The following is a 23,683-nucleotide window of genomic DNA, read 5'->3' as shown; positions in this document are numbered from 1 at the left end:
AAAAGTAGTTGACAGCAAAAAATTCGTTGTCATCAGATTTTCCTTCTCTATGAAGGAATCTGCCCCTCTTTAAAAATACTATTTCTCAATAACTGGCAACTTATTTTTAGCACTTATATGTTTTAGGAACAATGATAAATTGTTTACAAGTAATATATGTGTTTTACATCCATTGTGTCATTTAAACTCGCAACAATCCCATGAGGCTGGTGCAAGCATTACCCCCATTTTCAGTGGAGAGGAAAAAAACAAAAACACAGCGAGGCCCAGGAAAGGGAAATAACTTTCATGAGATCATACAGTGGAAAGTAGGCAGTTAAATCGGGTCCATGCTTTTAAACACCAGGTTTTAGTCCTCATTTCACTGAAGATCTTTCCTTGCAGAAATGCAGGCCAGATCAAGATGCCAGATTTATGCAGAGAATCCTAGAGACACCAGGAGACTCAGGCATAAGTCTGTACTCTGTCCCCAAGTAGATGAGGGCCTAGGAGAAGTCATTTTTCTCTTTGAGTATCACTGAGTTGTCATCCGTAATTTTCTTTAGAAACTAATGTTCTTTGGAGAGTTTATCAGACATTCTATGGGAAATGTGTTTACGGTCAAATAAATATAGGAAAGACTGAATAAAATGTTACCCTCTTTGAGATTCATGTTGCTGGTAAATTAAAAATTATGAAAGGTCTTATTGCGATATGGTTCTGATTTTACTTAGCCAAGTATTTCCAAAGTCTTTGAATAGAGAACCCTATTTTTATTTAACTTAATATCTTAATAGTAGTAGTTATTCATGGAACACGGTTCTGGAAACAATACCCTAGTTTTTTCCTGTCCCCAAATTCTGTGAATCTAATTCTGTGAATCTGTGACTGGTTTAGAAATAGATACAGAATGGTACAGAAATAGAAATGGTATAGAATAGATATAGAACAGTATGCTGCTGCTGCTGCTAAGTCGCTTCAGTCATGTCCGACTGTGTGCGACCCCATAGACGGAAACCAACCAGGTTTTGCTATCCCCAGGATTCTCCAGGCAAGAACACTGGAGTGGGTTACCATTTCCTTCTTCAAGGCATGAAAGTGAAAAGTGAAAGTGAAGTTGCTCAGTTGTGTCTGACTCTTAGCGACCCCATGGACTGCAGCCTACCAGGCTGCTTTGCCCAAGGGATTTTCCAGGCAAGAGTACTGGAGTGGGGTGCCTTTGTCTTCTCCAATAGAACCGTATAGAGATAGGAAAAGAATGCCAATATAATAACAAAACCTATAAGACCTAAGCCTAATGATAGTAACCTGGATGTTATTTTGCACGCTTCACGTATATTACTTCATTTAATCTTTATTATAGCCCTATTATAATAATTGGGTTTCCCTGGTGGCTCAGACGGTAAAGCGTCTGTCTGCAATGCTGGAGACCGGGTTTGATCCCTGGGTCGGGAAGATCCCCTGGAGAAGGAAATGGCAACCCACTCCAGTTCTCTTGCCTGGAAAACCCCATGGGCAGAGGAGCCTGGTGGGCTACAGTCCATGGGGTCACAAAGAGTTGGCCACTACTGAGCAACTTTATTACTTACTTACTATTATAATAATTACAAACATTGTTATCCCTATGTTACAACTGAGGAGACTAAGGCCCTGAAAAGAGCAATTATAGATCTCTCAAACTAAACCATTTCTTAGAAAGTAAGATTTTCCTGCACACACTATGGAAAGTATCAAGAGAAGAAATAGAAGCAAGCGCATTGCTTTTTTTTTTTTTTTTTTTTGCTTAGTATGCTCTATTTGCATATCAAAAGGCCTCTAATGTGACTATAATCTGCACTGTTTAATGTCTCTGACTTTCTTTTACTTTCCCTCTGTAGAGCATGGTTCACGGTCATTACCCTCTTGATCAAGTTACAGACAAATGCAGACTTCAAATTAGGCCTATTAAGATTTGTTTTTAATGAGGAGATAATTCCTCTAACAACACAAGCCAGATTTGGCTGGAATGTGATTAGACAATCAGGTCATCTTGCAGAAAGGAAAAGCAGATTTTTGCCTCTTCCGTAAATGATTTCAGCCAGTCTTTATTCACTTGATGCCTCTTAAAAGCACAGAGCAAATGTAATATTTGAGACTTCTGAGTCATGAAGTAATCACATAGTCCATGCAGGACAGTGGGAGAGTTTCTATTTCAAGAACTGGAACTTCTTAGAAGGCAAATGTCCAGATTCATAGTATTGGAAATCACAGTAGGGAAGATAAATTCTTTTCTAGAGTCTGAGCTGTCTTGCTTTGTTGAATTCCCTTGCCAACCTTTTTTGTCTTTTAGGAATGAATACCCTGTAAGACTTTTAAGTAAAATGATTTGTTAATTAACCCCAACCCTTGGGGATCTTTCTGCATACTTTTTATTTTTATTAAAATAATCCTAAGCACATTTACTTTCCAAAATGTTCTTCCAACAAAATCATGTCTAGATATGTTTATATCCTTTGCATACTCATTTTTCATAGTCTTGGGTTAAGAAATCTTTATCTGTACTTTATTAAATACCCCAACCAATCATTTCATTATATTTAAAATCCACCTAATGTATCCATTCATCTGAAACTCTTTTACAGTATGTGACAAAGAGAATGAACTTCGTGCCTAATGGACTCAGAATTCTCCAGTAGAGGCCTCTTTGATGTTTGATTGCAACACTGTTATGAAGAGATGTGATACGCCTCCTTACAGATTTAAAGTTGGTGGGCAATTTTATTTATTTCTGGCTGTGCTGGGTCTTCATTGCTGCACATAGGCTTTCTCTAGCTGCGATGAGCAAGGGCTGCTCTCCAGTTGCAGTGTGCAGGCTTCTCATTACAGTGGCTTCTCTTGTTGCGGAGCACGGTCTCTAGGGCTTCAGTAGTTGCGGTGCACAGGTTTAGTTGCCCCACGGCAGGCATGTGGGATATTTCCGGACCAGGAATCGAACTCTGGTCCCCTGCATTGGCAGGCTGATTCTTAACCACTGGACCACAAGGAAAGTCCCTGGGCAACGTTAAATTGTTTAAAGTTGTTTGCCACAGTTGAACTTAGCATTATTGTCAAGGAATAACTCTCAACAGCAGGCAGGGGTTATAAAAGAATATTTTGGCCAGAACAACAGTTACTGACATTATGTATGACTCTACATGTAGAACAGGATCCAGTCAGATGTTTTATTTGTTCTGTACTAACACAGCAGAAACCAGCTTGTTGCTTTTGGGGGCTGAGTGAATGAATCATGGGAAATGGCCACAGTCAGGAGGCTAAGGTCTAACTTATCTTGAACATCATCACCTGCCATCCTACCTGACACCTGCACAACGCTGTTAGACTCAGCACTGTGACTTAGCGTGGTCACATGTACAAAGCAAAGTTTTCAACTTATGTGGTCTCCTTTCAGTACCGTAAATACCCCTATTTTCCCATTATAGTCCTATACTATTCTGGATTTCTAAAATGCTCTTTACCCAAATGTTTATATTGGTCCTTTCTTCTCTTAGCTCAAATTCTCTTCTTTCTTAGCTCAAATAAATCACCCAAGAAGCTTTACTGAAGCACACAAAGCAACTCTACTCAAATTCGATCTTTCTCTCTCTTTTCTCCTTGTTTATCTTCAAATATAACTCCTATTTGATTTATTGTCTTATTATTTTTGAACCTATATTCCTTATCACTCTGGACAGTCTTTGAGACTAGAGAAGAATGTCCATTCTGTCCACTGCTATATTGTCTATCTTTAGAAAATATGGTAAAATTGACACTTTTTGTTTACTCAGAAAAATGTATTTTCTTGCTCATTTTTCGTTGTTCATTTTGATTTTCATTTCCTAATATAAATGTCCCTCACTGGAGGCAAAAGTTGAGTTTTATGTGTATCCCAGTTCCATCTTCTAATAAATTTCTTCACCTTCCTTCCCTTGTACATTTTGAATGTGATTTTACCTAGTGCCTCTCAATGAGCATTGGAGGTAAAGATGTTGGGGAACTCTCTCCTTGGAGACTTCACTTAATATTTCTCCCGGATGAACTTACTGCCTCACAAAAGGATTCTTTGTCTTTTGAAATTAACTGGCTCTTTGTTTAGGCTGGTATCCAGCAGCCCAGGAGTAAAATGTCAGGGCTCTCTATTTAATCAATGTTTTATTCTTGGCTTGTATTTCAACAGGGGGGATGAAACAGCAGTTTAAATGTTGCCGATATATTTTTTGACCCTTTTAAATTACTGGTCTATGTTATGTGAATCTCAATAATTTCTAATTTATTTTCAGTCTGTACAAATCCCTTGGAGATATGTGCTATTCTTTTGCTAAAAGACATAACAGCTGTGCTGACACTGTACTAAAACCAAGACTAATCCTCACCCAACCAAAGAGGTCATTTTATGGCATTCAACTTTTTTCATTCTCATCATAATTGACAAACTTTATATTGTGTGTTTGTAGAGCAGTGTTTCTCAAAGTTTGTTTTGTGGAATACTAATCTGCAGTGTTATTTTGCTCCCCACCTCCCAAATAGTTTCAATGAGCCAGGAGTTTGAGAAACAAAGTACTAACATATTAACAATTCTGAAACCTGTTAGAAAATCAGCTGCTTCAGTTTGGTTTACCTTTTAGCAGTTTTTCAGTGTATTTTACCATAGTGATGGTACACAAACTGTGGTCCCAGACCACCTAGGAATTTGTGAGAAATTCAAAATCTTGGGCCCCACCCAAGATCTACAGACTCCCAAGCCCTAGAGCAGAGCGGAGTCTGAGCAATCTGTGACTTCTCATGTCCTCTAAGTAAACTTGACATTTGCTCAGCGTGAGAACCACTGGACTACGGAGGTCTTACATTTGGGACAACCTTCTAACATCCTGAGGGAATGTATTCAGATCACCTGGGAAACTATTCAGTAGCTCTGGAGTGTGGCCTGAGATTATGCATTTCTTGAAATTTCCCAGGTGATATTGATGCTCTGGAGTACACCTTGAGTAGCAAGGCCACAAGACAGTTCTGAAAGAGCTAGAGCAAGCATGGGGAAGAATATTTGGATAGATTCTTACAATGGAAATTACGGGCAAAGTGTCTCCTGTGACCCATTTGAGCCCTTCATCAGTCATCCATGGACCTTTGTTAGAAGATGGAATGGCAGTGGCAACGTGGTGCTTCTTACCTGGCCACCTACCATACCAGGTATTCAGAGAAAACACATGGCAAAGAAAGAAGTTAGAGCAGGGATTCCTGAGCATGGGAATTTTTCTTGTACTTACAAATAAAAAAATGAATAGCTGTGTGGTCCTGGGTAGCTTACATAACCACAGTGAGACTCAATTTCCTCACCAGTCAGTTGGAAATATGTTAACAGCACCTGTGTTAGTAGTAGTACTGAAAGTATGACCTTCATGTAAAATGCTTACATTGTGGCACATAGTGAGTACTTAATAAATGATAATGATGTGATAATGGTCATTATGGTGGTGGTGGCCCCACATAAAATGGAAACATCCTGAAGTCAGCCTCACAATTTGATGGAAAAAACAATGTGGGAGCAAAGGTCAGATCGTTGTATTTTCCTCCCATGATTAGGGTTGCAAACTATACTTTTTCATTTTGATTCTCTTCTCACAGCTCCCAGTGACTAAACCACCTACCAAGAACTCTGGGGTTTATGAGGAGTGGGATTGCTGCCGATCCTGGTTTTCTTCTTTCTAGTATGAAAGGGATAAAACTAGTCTTGTATAAGATTTAAATGTGTGAAACTCTGAAGGCAAAAGAAGAGGACGGCAGAGGATGAGATGATTAGAGAGCATCACCAAGTCAATAGACATGAATTTGAGCAAACTCTGGGAGATAGTCAAGGTCAGGGAAGCCTGCTGCATTGCAGTCCATGGGGGTCACAGAGTCAGACACTACTAGCAACTGAATAACAACAACAATAAAATTAAAAACCTTCCCCCATCTCAGAGTATTCCAAGGAAGATATAGCATTTGCCTAAGATCCAGGACTTTGGTTGTATGGATCTCAGTAATGCGTAAGATGTTGTGTGTGTGCATGCATGCTCAGTCCTGTCCAGCTCTTTGTGACCCCATGGACTTGAAGCCTACCAGTCTCCTCTATCCATGGGGTTTTCCAGGCAAGAATACTGGAGTGGGTTGTCATCTCCTTCTCCAGGGGATCTCCCAACCCAGGGATCAAGCGAACCTATATCTTCTGTGGCTCCTGCATTGCAGGCAGATTGTTTACCATTGAGCCACCTGGGAAGCTGGTATGAGGTTACCTGGATCTAGACCAAGAGAAGGCAGGAGAACCACATCAGAAAAGCTGAGACATTGGACACTAAAGTGTGAGCGTGGAGAGGAGACAGGCAAGCCAGCACATTTACAGTCAGATTTGAGAGAGAAGAAAGAGATTGCGAAAGAGCAACTGTGGTGATGAGAGTATGAATAGATGGTTGAAGAGGGGTGTAAGGACATTTCAGGGGAAATGCCTGTCCCATATCTCTTAGGGAAATTTTGTTAGAGAGTTAAATTTATTTTCATTGATTTTTGGATGTCAGTTTGTGACTTTGTTGACTGTGACACCAGATTGAGACTAACTTTGGGTAATTTGGTGTTGCTTAAGTAATATGTTCCCATATATTATGTTTTATAAATATTTATTACATTTATAATAAAAAATAATAATACCTTTCTCTGTTTCTCTTCTCCTCTTCTTCTGCCTCTCTCTTAGTAAAGAAACCATCTCCTTAAAATTTGAACACCCAGACTTGTTTCAATTAGCGATTCTCAACTAGGGGCTATTTTATCCCCCAGGGATATTGACAAGCTGTATTGACAGGCTGTCTTCACGAGATATTGACAAGAGCTTGACAAGATAAATTGACAAGCTCTGAAGACAGTTTTGCTTATCACAATTGAGGTTGTGTTTCTATTAGGTGTATGGGCTTCCCTGGTGGTTTCAGACAGTAAAGCGTCTGCCTACAATGTGGGAGACCTGGGTTCAATCCCTGGGTTGGGAAGATCCCCTGGAGAAGGAGATGGCAACCCACTCCAGTACTGTTGCCTGGAAAATTCCATGGACTGAGGAGCCTGGTAGGCTACAGTCCATGGGGTTGCAAAGAGTCGGACATAACTGAGTGACTTCACTTTCACTTTCTACTGGGTAGAGGCCAAGGATGCTGCTAAACATCCTACAGTCAATCACAGGTTAGCCCCCCACTGCCATAACAAGGAATTATTTGGTGTAAATGCTCATAGTGCCAAGGTTGAGAAACTCTTGTTTAAATTGCTACAGATTTCCTTCCTCAATTCCACCTTCCAGCCTGTGACTTGAATAACTCCTCTGATTATAATTTACTTACTTCCCAAAATAGTAATTCTAGGGGAAAGCCATTATGTATAGCACATAACACAATTAATGATGCTTTGGGAACTTCCTTCCATCTTACTGGGGCTTCCCTGGTAGCTCAGTTGGTAAAGAATCCACCTGCAATGTGGGAGACCTGGATTTGATCCCTGGGTTGGGAAGATCTACCCACTCTAGTATTCTGGCGTGAAGAATTCACAAAGAGATCACAAAGAGTCAGACAGGACTGAGTGACTTTCACTTTCACGTTCCATCTTATTATCTGTCAAAGGAAAAACTCTTAATAAACTAAAGATTTTCTCTGGAAACTCCTACTATGATAATAGACTCAATTAACCAATAAATAAAATGTTCAATTCTAAAAGAATTACTTTTGAGATTTCCTTGCCAGTAACAAATGTATGATGAGTTTTATTTGATTTGCATGGCTAATGACTTCCATGAAATCACCATCTTGGAGGAGCTATTGCTAAGTGTTTAAAGAGGTAGTGATGCCAAGTGGAAAGGGCTTTATCTGGTTGTCCTGAGCTTGGTTCTGGGTCCAGCTGTACCACCAGTCACCTCTTGTCCTTGGGGAATTTGCAATACTTCTCTAAGACTTGATTGCTGCTTCTGCAAGATTAGTAGGAATTGGATTCTTCTGGTTCACTCTGAACTCTGATTGATATTCTTTTCCTCCATGAGAACTGACGCCTTTTAGTTGACCTTTGAAGGAGAGCTAAATGAAGTTCAGGTCAGCCCAAATTCAACGAAGTGTTTGTGTTATTTCTAAAAAAATAAGGAAAGTTAGGAGAATATGGCAAGTTGCCACTGTTAAAGTGACTATCTCTAAATGGAAATTTAGCATTTTCCCCTTACTAAGACAAATCTGGATCTAAATAGAATTTGAAAAATAGTAGAAAAGTCAATTCCCACAGAAAACAATGAATCAAAATGAACATCTGTTAGATTTTCTTTTTCAAGTCAGGCCAACACCATATTAAACTGTTGCTGGTCCTTGCTCACTCCCCTTAGTCTCCTTCTTCCAAAAATAAGTAAAATAAATTAAAACAACAACAACAACATAGAAACAATTTGCATTGACCTCATTGTAACAGAATGTAAACCAAAACACATCTTTGAAGTTCCCGGCCCAGATGGCAAGTCCCAGCTCTCCCATGGTAGATGCTAAGCAGAAAAGTGACTGAGCCACAGGAAGTTGAAGAGATCACAAATATGTAACACCACAGAAATGGCCCAGAACTACCACTGACAAACACAAGATGCAGTAAACTGATGCATCTCTCTGAAGCAGCCCATTTCTGGGTCTTCTGAAGGAAGTCCTTCTTTCAGTTTGAACTTGTTGGTAGACTCTTAGGTTATCAGCATTAGGACATGCTCTTCTGAGCCTCATGCTTTAGTGGGAGAGATGGATTTGTGCTGCTTTGTTGATATCTACCACCTATATCCCATGGTGACTTGTAGCAGCCTTTTAAAGAAAGCTTCCTGAAGTCTGAAGTCATGGTGAGCAAACTTTTTTGACCTCAATGCATAGAAATACATTTTACATCATTATACAGTACAAATGTGTATGCACACAGAGTAAATTACCCAAAGTACCAAAGTTTCTCTGGTTATCTCTTGTGTTTAGGCGTATATACCAGTTCCTTCTGCTCAAGTCACTGTTTCTATTCCACTCTCTTATCCCATTACTTATCTAGATGATGCCCACTTGTCACTCAGGCTTAGAAATGTACCCCACACTGGATTCCATGTCTTTGGTCCCTTTACAACAATAACAAAAAGTATATAAGCACATATAGAAAACATGACAATGCCATAAAAGAACTGAAAGTTAAATGGCCTGATTTATCTTGGAGCATCCCAGTTTTTGCAAGCAAAAGGGAACCATAAAAATGATTAAGAACAGCAGTTGCCAACTTATGTCACTTATGGTACAATTTGTGGCTAAGTACTGTGGTTCAGTATTACAGAAAGCTCAGGGGAAAATCAGTCTACTTACTTTTGATTGAGGTTGCATAAGCAAATAAAATCATTTTTATATGACTTTGATTATAAAAAGTAGGAAGATCATAGATTGTTACTTGAACTAGTGCTGATTGCTTTCTTAAAGAAAAAGTCTCTTAAATAATAGGAAAACTGATTTTTTTTTAAGTTCTTGGCAATCTAGGACATTTTTTTGAGAGTCACTGATTTAGACCAATGCCTTAAGTTTCACAGATCTGAAAACAGCTCGAGAGGGTAAGTGACCTTCCAAAGCCCATCTAGCATATAAGGGCACACTTAGGATCAATGATTATATCCTAAAACACAGGATTTCCCTCTAACGGTATAGATAACTTATCTTCTCAATATGTTAAGGAGATAACAAATGATCCAGAATTTCAGTCAAAAGTTGAGTGTAATGTTCTAGCAAACATAAATCTTGTACAGTTTTGAATATATTGTGTTCAAAACTGTAAGAGACTCATCAGAAACCACAAAGATGAATTCTATAGAAGCCTTAAATTTAAGAGTTTAGAATTAATAGCATATGCCTTCATTCTCTTGTTTAACCCTCAGAAAAATTTTATCTGGGTAAATGCCACATTATTCCCATTTTGTAGATAAGAAAGTCCTATTGCTGGTAACCTGCAGAACAGTGACTCAGAGTCTATGTCTTTGCTGCTGCCATATGTTGCACAAGTATTTTGAGAATTCAGAGAAAGACTAATTCTGGTTAGGAGATTTGTGTAAGGCTTCTTCGAAAATACGGATTTTTTTTGTTTCTGTTGAGATATAATTGATTTATAATGTGTTAGCTTTAGGCCCCTTCATGGATCACAGACTTGTCATGGCAAAAGGGCTTGTGTAACTCAATGACGCTATGAGCCATGCCGTGCAGGGCCACCCAAGACAAATGGGTCATAGTAAAGAGTCTGACAACACGTGGTCTACTGGAGAAGGATATGGCAGCCCACTCTAGTGTTCTTGCATGGAGAACCCTATGAACAGTATGAAAAGGTGAAAAGATATGATGCTGGAAGATGACTACCACACCGCCCCCCACCCCCAACCTCTGTTACCCAGGTCAGAAAGTGTTCAGTCCTAGGGAAGGGTGGAGGGATATCACTAATAGCTCAAGTAAGAATGAAGCAGCTGGACCAAAGCAGGAAGATGCTCAACTGTCGATGTGTCTGGTGGTGAAAGTAAAATCTGATGTTGTAAAGAACAATATTGTATAGGCATCTTGAATGTTAGGTCCATGAATCAAGGTAAATTGGATGTGGTCAAGCAGGAAATGGGAAGACTGATCATCGACATCTTAGGAATCAGGGAACTGAAATGCACGGGAATGGGTGAATTTAATTCTGATGACCATTATATCTACTACTGTTGGCAAGAATTCCTTAGAAAAAATGGAGTAACCTTCATAGTCAACAAAAGAGTCCAAAATGCAGTAGAGTGCAGTCTCAAAAATGACAGAATGATCACAATTTGTTTCCAAGGCAAACCATTCAACATCACAGTAATCCACGTCTGTGCTTCAACACTGATGTCAAAGAAGTTGAACATTCTGTGAAGACCTACAACATCTTCTGGAATGAACACCAAAAAAAAAAAAAAAAGATGTCTTTTTCATCAGAGGAGATTGGAATGCAAAAGTAGGAAGTCAAGAGATACCCAGAATAACAGGCAAGTTTATAACAGGCCTTGGAGTACAAAATGAAGCAGGGGAAAGGCTAAGAGTTTGGTCAAGAGAACACACTGGTCATAGCAAATACACTTTTTCCACAACCCAAGAGATGGATCTACACATGGACATTACCATAGTGGATGCTGAAATCAGATTCATTCATTATATTTTTGGCAGCCAAAGATGGATAAGCTCTATATAGTCAGTAAGAAAAAAAAAAAAAAAAAAAAAGACCTGGATCTAACTGTAGCTCAGATCATGAGCTTTTCATTGCAAAATTCCGGCTTAAATTGAAGAAAATAGGGAAAAACCTCTAGGCCATTCAGGTATGACCTAAATCAAATTCCTTATGATTATACAGTGGAGGTGATAAATAGATTCATGGGATAGATCTCTTAGAGTGCATGAAGAACTATGGACAGAGATTCATAACATTGTACAGAAGGCAGTGACCAAAACTTTTCCAAAGAAAAATGCAAGAAGGCAAAGTGGTTGTCTGAGTAGCCCTTGTAAATATCTGAGGAAAGAAGAGAAGCAAAAGGCACAGGACAAAGGGAAAGATAGATCCAACTGAATGCAAAATTCCAGAGAATAGCAAGGAGAGATAAAAAGGCCTTATTAAATGAACAATGCAAAGAAATAGAGGAAAACAACAGAATGGGAAAGACTACAGATCTCTTCAAGAAAATTGGAGCTATCAAGGGAACATTTCATGCAAGGATTGGCATGATAAAGGACAGCAAAGGTAACAACGTAACAGACATAGAAGAGATTAAGAAGAGATGGCAAGAATAGAAGAACTTTACAAAAAAGATCTTAATGACCCAGATAACTACGATGGTGTAGTCACTCACCTAGAGCCAGAAATCCTGGAGTATAAAGTCAAGTGGGCTTTAAGAAGCATTACTACAAAGAAAGATAGTAGAGGTGATGGAATTCCAGCTAAGCTATTTCAAATACTAAAAGATGATGCTGTTAAAGTGCTGCACTGAATATGCCAGCAAATTTGGAAAACTCAGTAGTGGTCACAGGACTGGAAAAGGTTCAGTTTTCATTCCAATCCCAAAGAAGGTCAATGCCAAAGAATGTTCAAACTTCATACAGTTGTGCTCATTTCACATGCGCACAAAGTTATGCCAAAAATCCTTCAAGCTAACCTTCAGCAGTATGTGAACAGAGAACTTTGAGATGTGTAAACTGGATTTAGAAAAGACAGAGGAACAGAGATCAAATTGCCAACATTTGTTGGGTGATAGAAAAAGCAAGGAAGTTCCAGAAAAAATTCTGCTGCTTCGTTGACTAAGCTAAAGCTTTTGACTGTGTGAGTCACAACAAACTGTGGAAAGTTCTTGAAGACCTGGTAGTACTAGACCACCTTACCTGTCTCCTGAGGAACCTGTATGTGGGTCAAGAAACAGCAGTTAAAACCAAACACGAAACAACTGTCTGGTTCAAAATTGGAAAAAGAGTACAACAAGGCTGTATATTGTCACCGTGCTTATTTAATTTATATGCAGAGTACATCATGCTGGGCTGGATGAGTCACAAGCTGGAATCAAGATTGCTTGGAGAAATAGCCACTTCAGATATGCAGATGATATCCCACTCTAATGGCAGAAAGTGAAGAGGAACTAAAGAGCCTCTTGATAAAAAAAATTGCAAATCAATGTGTACTCTAAAAAAATGGAAACAACTAAGGAATATTGGATACATATTGGGTTTTAGGTGGCTTTAAGGAATTACAATTAATTTATATCTTATAATAATGGCATGATTATTGCCTCAAAAAAAAAAACCAAACCTTTATATGTTAAATACATAGTGAAGTATTTATGGGTGAAATTATTTACTTTAAAAGAATATAGTTTTAACAAAGATTAGATGAAACTAGAATGGCAAGATGTTTATAAATTTGATGAGTTGTGTTCTTTTCTTGACTTTTGTATATATTTGATGTTTCCATAATAAAAAGTTAAAAATAAAATCAATGAGAGAGACATTAGGAAGGAATAGTCTTCACCCTCTTAGGTTGGCTTCCCTGGGAAATTGGCTTAGAGATTTGCATGCAGGGCTCTTGAGAGTAAACCCCGTGGGAGATTACAGGAAGTTGAACTGGGCCCAAGGAGATGCTGGAATGCACTGTAGTGACAAGGAAGGTTTCAGTAACTCCCAACTAGAATGGCTCCTCAGGTCACCTGATCTCAGGGAACCATGACTTTATACACCTCTCACTACCCTCCCCTTCACATATACATACACATATTGATCTGTCTTTGAATTGTGAGCTGTCTCCAGAGAACAGGTATAACCTTGGAAAAGATTTTCTTTGTATCACCTCACACTGGTCAGAATGGCTATCATCAAAAAGTCTACAAACCATAAGTGCTGGAGATGGTGTGGAGGAAAGGGAACCTTCCTGCCCTATTGGTGGGAATATAAATTGGTACAGCTGCTATGAAGAACAGTGAGAAAAAAAAAAAAGTTATGTCTGACTCTTTGCGACCCCATGGACTGTAGCCCTCCAAGCCTGGAAGGCTCCTCCATCCATGGGATTTTCCAGGCAAGAATACTGGAGTGGGTTGCCATTTCTTTCTCCAGGGGATCTTGCAGACCCAGGGATTGAACCTAGGTCTACAGTATTGCAGGCAGACTGTTTACCATCTGAGCTACCAGGGAAACCATTATGGAGAACAGTAAGCGGCTCCTTAAACTAAGAATACCATATATGATCCAGCAATTCCACATCTGGGCATGTATCTGAAGAAAACCATAATTTGAAAAGATATATCCTTGCCTCCTTTGTCAAAGATAAGGTGTCCATAGGTTCGTGGATTTATCTCTGGGCTTTCTATTCTGTTCCATTGGTCTATATTTCTGTCTTTGTGCCAGTACCACACTGTCTTGATGACTGTGGCTTTGTAGTAGAGTCTGAAGTCAGGCAGGTTGATTCCTCCAGTTCCATTCTTCTTTTTCAAGATTACTTTGGCTATTCGAGGTTTTTTGTATTTCCATACAAATTGTGAAATTCTTTGGTCTAGTTCTGTGAAAAATACCATTGGTAGCTTGATAGGGATTGCATTGAATCTATAGATTGCTTTGGGTAGAATAGCCATTTTGACAATATTGATTCTTCCAATCCATGAACACGGTATGTTTCTCCATCTGTTTGTGTCCTCTTTGATTTCTTTCATCAGTGTTTTATAGTTTTCTATGTATAGGTCTTTTGTTTCTTTAGGTAGATATACTCCTAAGACAAAGGAGGCAAGGATATACAATGGAAAAAAGACAACCTCTTTAACAAGTGGTGCTGGGAAAACTGGTCAACCACTTGTAAAAGAATGAAACTAGAACACTTTCTAACACCATACACAAAAATAAACTCAAAATGGATTAAAGATCTAAATGTAAGACCAGAAACTATAAAACTCCTAGAGGAGAACATAGGCAAAACACTCTCCGACATAAATCACAGCAAGATCCTCTATGACCCACCTCCCAGAATATTGGAAATAAAAGCAAAACTAAACCAATGGGATCTAATGAAACTTAAAAGCTTTTGCACTACAAAAGAAACTATAAGTAAGGTGAAAAGACAGCCGTCAGATTGGGAGAAAATAATAGCAAATGAAGAAACAGACAAAGGATTAATCTCAAAAATATACAAGCAACTCCTGCAGCTCAATTCCAGAAAAATAAATGACCCAATCAAAAAATGGGCCAGAGAACTAAACAGACATTTCTCCAAAGAAGACATACAGATGGCTAACAAACACATGAAAAGGTGCTCAACATCACTCATTATTAGAGAAATGCAAATCAAAACCACAATGAGGTAGGTACCATTACACACCAGTCAGGATGGCTGCTATCCAAAAGTCTACAAGCAATAAATGCTGGAGAGGCTGTGGAGAAAAGGGAACCCTCTTACACTGTTGGTGGGAATGCAAACTAGTACAGCCACTATGGAAAACAGTGTGGAGATTCCTTAAAAAACTGGAAATAGAACTGCCATATGACCCAGCAATCCCACTTCTGGGCATACACACTGAGGAAACCACATCTGAAAGAGACACATGCACCCCAATGTTCATCGCAGCACTGTTTATAATAGCCAGGACATGGAAGCAACCTAGATGCCCATCAGCAGATGAATGGATAAGGAAGCTGTGGTACATATACACCATGGAATTTTACTCAGCCGTCAAAAAGAATTCATTTGAACCAGTCCTAATGAGATGGATGAAACTGGAGCCCCTTATACAGAGTGAAGTAAGCCAGAAAGATAAAGAACATTACAGCATACTAACACATATATATGGAATTTAGAAAGATGGTAACGATAACCCTATATGCAAAACAGAAAAAGAGACACAGAAATACAGAACAGACTTTTGAACTCTGTGGGAGAAGGTGAGGGTGGGATGTTTCAAAAGAACAGCATGTATACTATCTATGGTGAAACAGATCACCAGCCCAGGTGGGATGCATGAGACAAGTGCTCCGGCCTGGTGCACTGGGAAGACCCAGAGGAATCGGGTGGAGAGGGAGGTGGGAGGGGGGATCGGGATGGGGAATAAGTGTAAATCTATGGCTGATTCATATCAATGTATGACAAAACCCACTGAAATGTTGTGAAGTAATTAGCCTCCAACTAATAAAAAAATTAAAAAGAAAAAGAAAAGATATATGCACCCCAGTGTTTCATTGCAGCACTATTTACAATAGCCAAGATATGGAAGCAACCTAAATGTCCATCAACAGAGGAATGGGTAAAGAATATGTGTGTGTGGGTGTGGGTGTGTGTGTGTATATAATGGGATATTACTCAGCCATAAAAAGAACAAAATAATGCCATTTACAGTAGCATGATGGATCTAGAGATGATCATACTAAGTGAAATATGTCAGACAAAGACAAATATCACATATTACTAATATGCAGAATCTAATTTTTAAAAGAAATTATATAAATGAGCTTATTTACAAAATAGGAACAAACTCACAGATTTCAAGAACAAACATTGTTACCAAAGGGGAGATGTGAGGTAGGAGGGATATTATAGACCAGGAGCTTGGGATTAACATACACAAACTACTACATATAAAATAGACAGGCAACAAGGACCTACTGCTTAGTACAGGAAACTCTCCTCAGTATTCTGTAATAACGTATATGGGGAAAGAATCTGAAAAAGAATAAGTAGATATATATGTATAACTGAATCAATATGCTACACAAGTGAGACACAACATTGTAAATCAACTATATTGCAATAAAACAATTTTAAAAAGATACTGCTTGGCTGACAATTCCCAGAGAGAGGAACTCGAACAGACGCTGAGTGCTTTTAGCCATTGAAGTAATAAGAACCTCAGTCTTCATCCTGGAAATCTGGGCAGCTTACCCTGGCACCCATCACACTCTCCATTTTTTTTTTTACCCATAAACATTTACAACAATGACATTTTTCTCCTGTGTCTCATGCACTTGATGATTGTGTCCGTGTTTTGTTTTGTTGGCTGTTTGAGAAAAGTGGTGTATTTGCATAAAGAGAGCATGTGTTGACATGCAATAGATCTGTTGCTTTAAATTCATCTTGCAAGTGGTTTTCATTGAAATAGCAGGAAACTAATGTCCTTTTAAAACTTTATTAAAATCATCTGGATATGCTTAATCTAGTAAAAGCAGAGTACACGGCTGCTGGACTTCCTATAGATTTAGATATGGAGCAGAAAGAGGCTTAAGTGATATCCTACATTTGAAACTGTGTAGAAAGATGTTATTGGCCTCAAAAAATATGTCCCTTATGAAGTAGATTCACAACTAGCATCCCTGCACCATTTCTGTTTGCATGACTTTTTGAATGTCTCTGGCATTCTGTCCTACTTGGTCTCTTCATTCTCCGTGTGGGTTCATATACATCATTGCTGTTTTTTCTAGAATTGCTGCCTTTCCTTGTTCAGTCTAAGACTTGCCGCTTCTCCACTCAAGAAAGGTCAATTCTGAAGTGAACCTTTACAAAGAGCTGTATCACCCTGAGCCTCAGAATCATTTCAACTTTGTCTTCAAAAATTTGACCCTTCATCATAATTGAGTTCTACTTAGTCTAGCCATTTTCATGATTAATTATAGATGGGAACTCTGGGCTAGATGGTGCAGCCATGTTTAATGAGGTCACTCAGATGGTCAGGCCGCTTTCTAGGGCACTGTGATCTTTTACTTACTTTTGGCAAAAAAAAAAAAAAAAAAAAAAAAGATCAAATAATTTACACCATGTTGTTGAGTTACTTTAGAAAAAATGACACCAGTGTTCATTAAGGATGTAAATACCTATAAATCCACTTAAACACATGCCTTCTACATTGAAAGCCACCCTGGAACCTTGATTACATTTGATTTTAGGGCTTTGAAATGCAAAGCAACACGCTGAACACTGTTGGATGAAACTGTTCTGAAGTGGAGAACTAGGAGGAAGTCTTAAATAGCGTTACTCCAGCCAACATACACAAACTTAACATTGCTTTTTGAACCTATGGCCATGTGCATTAAAGATGAATATTTTGCCTTTGAAAAATTAATGTCCCAGAGCTCTTGCAACCATTGTTTTTTTGTGAAATGGAGTATGCAAAATGTCTTTTAAAAATGCAGCCTTTTGGTGAATAGATTGTTTCTCCTCTTTTTGGGCTGTGTTACTCATTGGAAAGCCCCCTAAAGGAGCATTAAGCAAATGAGCAAATAGCTTTAAAAATCCTGTTACCATACTCAGAGGAACCTGGAGATGGATGGAGTCAGTGAGCGAGACCAATTTTCATCCTTGTGTGAAACAAATAAAGTGTCTCTTTCTCCTCTTTTCTTTTCTTGATCTTTTAAAAATGTAAAGGCTCACTGCTTTTTCTTGTTTAACAGATTTAAGTTTAAACAAAGAAGGCTTCTTTGAAAGGTCCAAGTAAGAAATGCCAAGCTAAGGAGGATGGAGCTGGCCTGGGAGCTTTGTGAGTTATCAGGTAAATGTTATGTCTGGAGTAGAGACTAAGATAACCAAGCCTCGTGGGGTCTTGGATCAATTTAATTTTGATAAATGACCAGTTTGGTAAATATTATTTACATTACTCCATAAGTCAGGTCTGTTTCTGATCCACTCATGTTTGAACAACTCGCATCATTGACTGTGGAAATAGCTTCTCAAGTAATCCCCATGGGCTGGCTTACCCCACTGTTAGCTCACAGTTAGAAGGATAATTAGGAATGAGGGTGCTTGGCTTTTGAACTAAAAATGAAAGCATGGGCAAAAGGCTCAGTAATCTATATTTGAAGCAGTTCTTGAGCCACAAGAACTCAATATTCCCAGCAATCTACAGAAGTGGTGGTATTTTAAAATTCTGCATCTGCTTTAAAAAATGACGTTCTTAAATATTACAAGATTTAAAAAGAAAAACAGTTTTTAAGCATAGTCCTATCCCTTTAACACACTATTTTATCTATCTGTATTTTCTACTCTCTATCTATATAGGTTATATGTTTATTGATTCACTCACTCCTTCATTCTGCAAGTGTTTAAATACTTAGAATGCATCAGTTAGTAGTTAATGCCAGAGATTAACCAACATTTTCTGTAGTGAGCCAACCACATAGTAAAAGGTTTTGAGGGCCACCCAATCTTTGTCACAACTTCTCAGGTCAGGTGTTATAGGGCAAAAGCAGTTAAAGACAATATGTGAACACACAGATCTGATAGTTTCCCCATAAAACTTTATTTACAAAGCAGGCAGTATGTTGGATTTGGCCAGCTGGTCACAGTTTAACTAAACTGTGGCATAAAACCATGGCATCCAAGAGCCAGACAAAATATTAGATAAAGTCCCATTGAACATACACTGTAATTGGGGAGGGCAAATAGTAAATAACAAATAAATGGTCTCAGTGAATAAATAGTACAAATGAAAGAAACTATTAGGTTGGTGCAAAAGTAATTATTTATGGATGCTAAGTTTTAAATCACTGTAACTAGGCTCAAACACATGTTTATTAATCAAAATAAGAACCATTACAATCAACACATTTTTGCCAATGAGAAATTAGTTTGTTTATTACTATAGCATAAAAACTTATGCTTTGGGATTCGATGAAGTCTTGGATAGCTTTTTCTGCATCCTGCTGGTTGTGGAAGCATTTTCCGTACAAAAAGTTGTCAAGATGCTTGAAGAAGTGGTAGTTGGACAGAGGTCACATGGATATTGCACCTCAGACAAAAATTGTAGCCCAGTTTGTTCACCTTTTGAAGCATTGGTTGTGTGATATGCAGCCAGGTCACAGAAAAGAATTGGGCCCTTTTTGTTGACCACCACTGATTGCAGGAGTTGTAGTTTTTTGTGCATCTCATTGATTTGCTGAGCATACTTCTCAGATGTAATGGTTTCACTAGGATTCAGAAAGCTGCAGTGGATTAAACTAGCAGCAAACCATGAAACAGTGCCCATGACACTTTTATTGGTGCAAGTTTGGCTTTGGAGATTGTTCTCAGTCCAGCCACTGAACTGGTCATCACTGGTTGTTACATAAAATTCACATTGTTGTTGCATAGAGCTGTTGCATAGGGTAAGAGAAAATGATACTTCTAAAAGAAACTGTTTATTTGATTTGCAGTCAGCTCTTGAGACACCCATTTATCAGCTTTTTCATCTTTCCAATTTGCTTCAAATGCCAAATGACCATAGGATGGTCGATGTTGAGTTCTTCAGCAACTTTGCATGTAGTTGAAAGAGGATTAGCTTCAGTGATCCTCTCAGTTGGTCGTTGTACACTTCCAATGGCTAGCCTCTGCTGCACTCCTCATCTTCACGGCTCTAATCTACTTTGCAAAACTACTTGAACCTCCAGTGCACTGTATGTTCATTAAAAGTTTCTGGGCCAAATGCATTGTTGAAGTCATAGTTGTCTCCACTGCTTTATGACCCATTTTGTGCTCAAATAAGATCATTTGAATTGATTTTTGTCTAACATCATTTCCCTAGTCTAAAATACATATAAAATAAACACCAAGGAATAATTCATTAGCAAAAAATATAAAGCAAGAAATGCACGTTAAAATAATGTATAACAAACCACATTTATTTAAGAATGTATTCCAATATCAAATGGCAAAATTCAGTAATGCAAAACCAAAATTATTTTTGCACCAACCTAATATTCCTTCCTCTGTGTCATACATGTAGCTAAATCTAATTGATGAGCATATATATGAAGGAAAGATATCAAGGTAATAAAAGATATCAAGATAATAAACTGTTTCTAAATTCTTTGTTTCTGCTTTGGACAGAGAAACCCAAGAATTTTAAAGTAGGGCAAAAATCAGAAGCAAGGAATGTAAATGTAAAGAGTGTTTGCCTTTTGGTAAGAAAATTTTTGTTAGCTTTAGGCACCCAGCTTTCTGGGTAGTCCTGAAAATCAGGGTCTGAAGAAAGGAGCAGACAAATGGGAACCTCATTCTTCCTGCTCAGGGCCTGTGTTTTGCCACTCAGCAGCAGCCCTTCATAATTAAGTCAGTTAAGAAACAAGGTAGCTCAGACATAGAAGCTCGTGTTCAAATCCATCAGGCACGGATTGTAAATGGCACAGTGCATGCAAAGCACAGTACATGGTACAACGTTATAAAGAGGATATACTGATGAATGTGACAGATCCCTGTCTTTGTAGTTGGAGGGAGAGACAGGGACCTGGCAGATAGGACAGATTGAAGGCCAAGGTATCACGTGATAGAGTAGGGTGTGTGTGTGTGTGTGTGTGTGTGTGTGTGTGACTGAAGGCCAAGGTATCAAGTGATAGAGTAGGGTGTGTGTGTGTGTGTGTGTGTGTGTGTGTGTGTGTGTGTGTGTGTGTTGCTCAGTCGTGTCTGACTCTTTGTAACACCATGGACTGTAGCCCACCAGGTTCCTCTGTCCATGGGATTCTCCAAGCAGGAATACTGGAGTGGGTAGCCATTCCCTTCTCCAGGGGATCTCCCCAATCCAGGGATCAAATCCAGGTCTCCTGAGTAGCAGGCAGATTGTTGATCGTCGGAGCCACCAGGAAAGTCCATGATAGACTATATGGGAGGTCAACTCCTACTCTTCCCTCATCTTCAGCATAGAGGAAGGGCTTACCCCCCATCCCATGCCTCAGGAAGGGATTGCACTGGAAATATGTATTCCCTTCTCTTTCAGAAATATTTTCTTCTCGTATGCTCTTCCCCTGGGGAAGAACAGTAATCTTTCTGGTGGATGAGATTGGAAAAGTATAGAGTGCGGCATTTTCGGTACTCTTTTTTTTTTTAGATGCTGGTCATGGCAAACATATTTCTACGTGCCAGATACCAACATTTTCATTTCTTTAATCCTCACAGCAGTCCTGTGAGGTAGCACTTTATCATTCCCATCTTCTAGGTGAGGAGATTAACTCATAGAAGCTCTGAGGGACTTGTATGTCTGCTTGGCTGATGAATGGCACAGCCAGGTATAGTCACTCAATCAAACTCCAGGATCCTTGCTCTCAATTCCTCCCCTCTCTGGTTCCAGGGAAGAGTGAAAGTGTACTGTTCACTTCTTCCATGACATAAGCATACCAGAATCAGGGCAGGGTCCTGGTCTTGCTCGAAGCCTCTGTGTTCCTGATGGAGGCACAAGAGCAATTTCGAGGTGTAAATATAAAGGTTTCCTTCAGTTAAGGGTATCCATTGCTAGATTTGGTGCAAGTGGGCAGAAAAGCCAATCATGTTCTTAAATTCAGCAACATTGGTGATAAAGCTAATATTTCTATCTCTCTTGATTTAACTGCTGTATCTCTTTCCCAAAATTTTGGTGCCCAGCCAACTCAGAGGAAAAACGGTGATTAATTCTCACCCCAGACTCCCATCATAAGTATGAATAATAGCAGTAGTAAAAAATATCCAACAACAAATATGGTATAGCAGACATTGTGATGAGTGCTTTAGGTATGTATCATCTCTTTGCATCTTCACCACAATCTCAAATGAGTAGATACTCCATGTTATGGAAGAGTAAAGAGGGATTAAATTTTAGGTTGTCAAATAGATTTCTGATGAATGAGAGTGTAATGACTGTTTTATTGTCATTATGACATATTAATAGGCAAACCCAACACTTGATTGCAATGGTCTTTGATGTTAACTTCAAATAATTCTGCTCTTCACAGAATCACTGACAATAGTTGATGTTTAATACTATCTTAAGAGCATGCAAAGGTCAAAATAATTCACAGTACTGGCCAACAAATAGCAGAATGAAGTTAGGTTAAGACATTTCAGTAGAAAACCTCTTTTATCTGTCTACTTCTTCTCACCTTTTTCGGCATTGCCCTAGACAAGCCACCGCTGTCTCTCACTTGTTCTACTGAAAGAGTCCTCATATCATCAGCCACATGTATTTCGTCAGTGTCAGATGTCTTCTCCATATGCACAAGCGTGACCTCACTACAGGGCACTGCCCCTGACTCCCCCTTCAGTCCTGTCTCCTCCATTTCCCAGCTACACTTCAGTTCCTTGGCTATCCCATATCTTTCGTGATGTGATTTGTTGCTGTTGTTTTTCCTTTCTGAAATATCCTTCCCTCTTCCTGAAACATCCTTTGCTAACCCGTTTTCACATCCATAAGGAAACTTATCCTTTATGCTTCAACTTGAATATTGCTTCCTCCGAATTTCTTTCTTAGTAGCCCTTGTTAGAGGTCCTTGTGCTATCCCATCCCTATACTTCTAGGACTCATCTCAGTTTATATTCATTTGGTTTTTGTAGCTACTCGTTTTTTGTCTGACTTCATCTGAAATAAAGCTTTACAGGGGTCTGATCCGAATCTGCCTTGCTCACTGCACTGTTCTCAGTGCCAAGCGTGGACTCACCCAGTTTATGTTGTTGATCAAACTGAATATGGTTGCGAAGGTCGTGTCCTGTACGCTTCAAGGGTACTATCCACATAGATGATGATATCACTGATGCTCCCTGGAAATGTACAACACATCAACCCTTTATTGAATGAAAGAATGAATAAATAAATAAGTGACACCATTATTACAGAATTGCCTTATTGAAGAAAACTGTTTTGATGCCCAGTATTTCCTAGAAACCATAAAATCGCATGTGGTCATATATGCCTTGCATATATGTCATACTTAAGCAGTAATGTTGGCATTTTATGTATTCCAAGTGAAATCTCTTTTGCCCTTATTGAAATTCTGCATCAATTTTTTTCATAATCTTGAACTTAGTCCACAGCCCTCCAGGTGCCAATATAAAGTCCCACTTTAGCTTTTTAATTGTACAGAGACCTCATTCTTGACTTGCACGTGAGAAAGAGCTGAAGCTGCATTCCATGTGTGAATCAAAATACATTTTAATACAGTATTTTTATTCAGTGGGGCCCCTGAGTAAAACCTGCAATGTATTATAAAATGCTGGTAAATATATATACAATCATAGAGGGAAGGAATGAGTGACATCCAGAAGAAGGTTATAGATCATAGTGCTGAGAGCTGGATTACCTGGCACATGGAACTGCTCATAACTAAGTGTGTATTGTAAATAATAAATCTTAACCATGGTGCCCATCTCCAAGTCTTTCCATCTACATGTGTGACTCCAGGCTTTGCTACAGTAGAAATTGAAC

General features: G+C 38.8%; 1 long non-coding RNA gene and 1 pseudogene across 1 annotated transcript in view; both read left to right on the top strand.

Moving 5' to 3' along the window:
- LOC122684184 overlaps positions 1 to 23,683 on the top strand; it is a 193,482-nt pseudogene that overhangs the window by 98,892 nt on the left and 70,907 nt on the right.
- The window catches only part of LOC122684185, a 64,818-nt gene that overhangs the window by 8,567 nt on the left and 32,568 nt on the right, over positions 1 to 23,683 (top strand). Inside the window, exon 2 of the long non-coding RNA XR_006337946.1 lies at positions 17,937 to 18,034. This is a non-coding gene — a long non-coding RNA (uncharacterized LOC122684185). The remainder of the gene's footprint in view (positions 1 to 17,936; positions 18,035 to 23,683) is intronic.

The sequence above is a fragment of the Cervus elaphus genome, chromosome 26, assembly GCF_910594005.1.
Source record: "Cervus elaphus chromosome 26, mCerEla1.1, whole genome shotgun sequence".
In the NCBI taxonomy this organism is placed as follows: Eukaryota; Metazoa; Chordata; class Mammalia; order Artiodactyla; family Cervidae; genus Cervus; species Cervus elaphus.
Note: the sequence above shows the minus strand (reverse complement) of the source record. Positions and strands in the feature narration are given on the sequence as shown.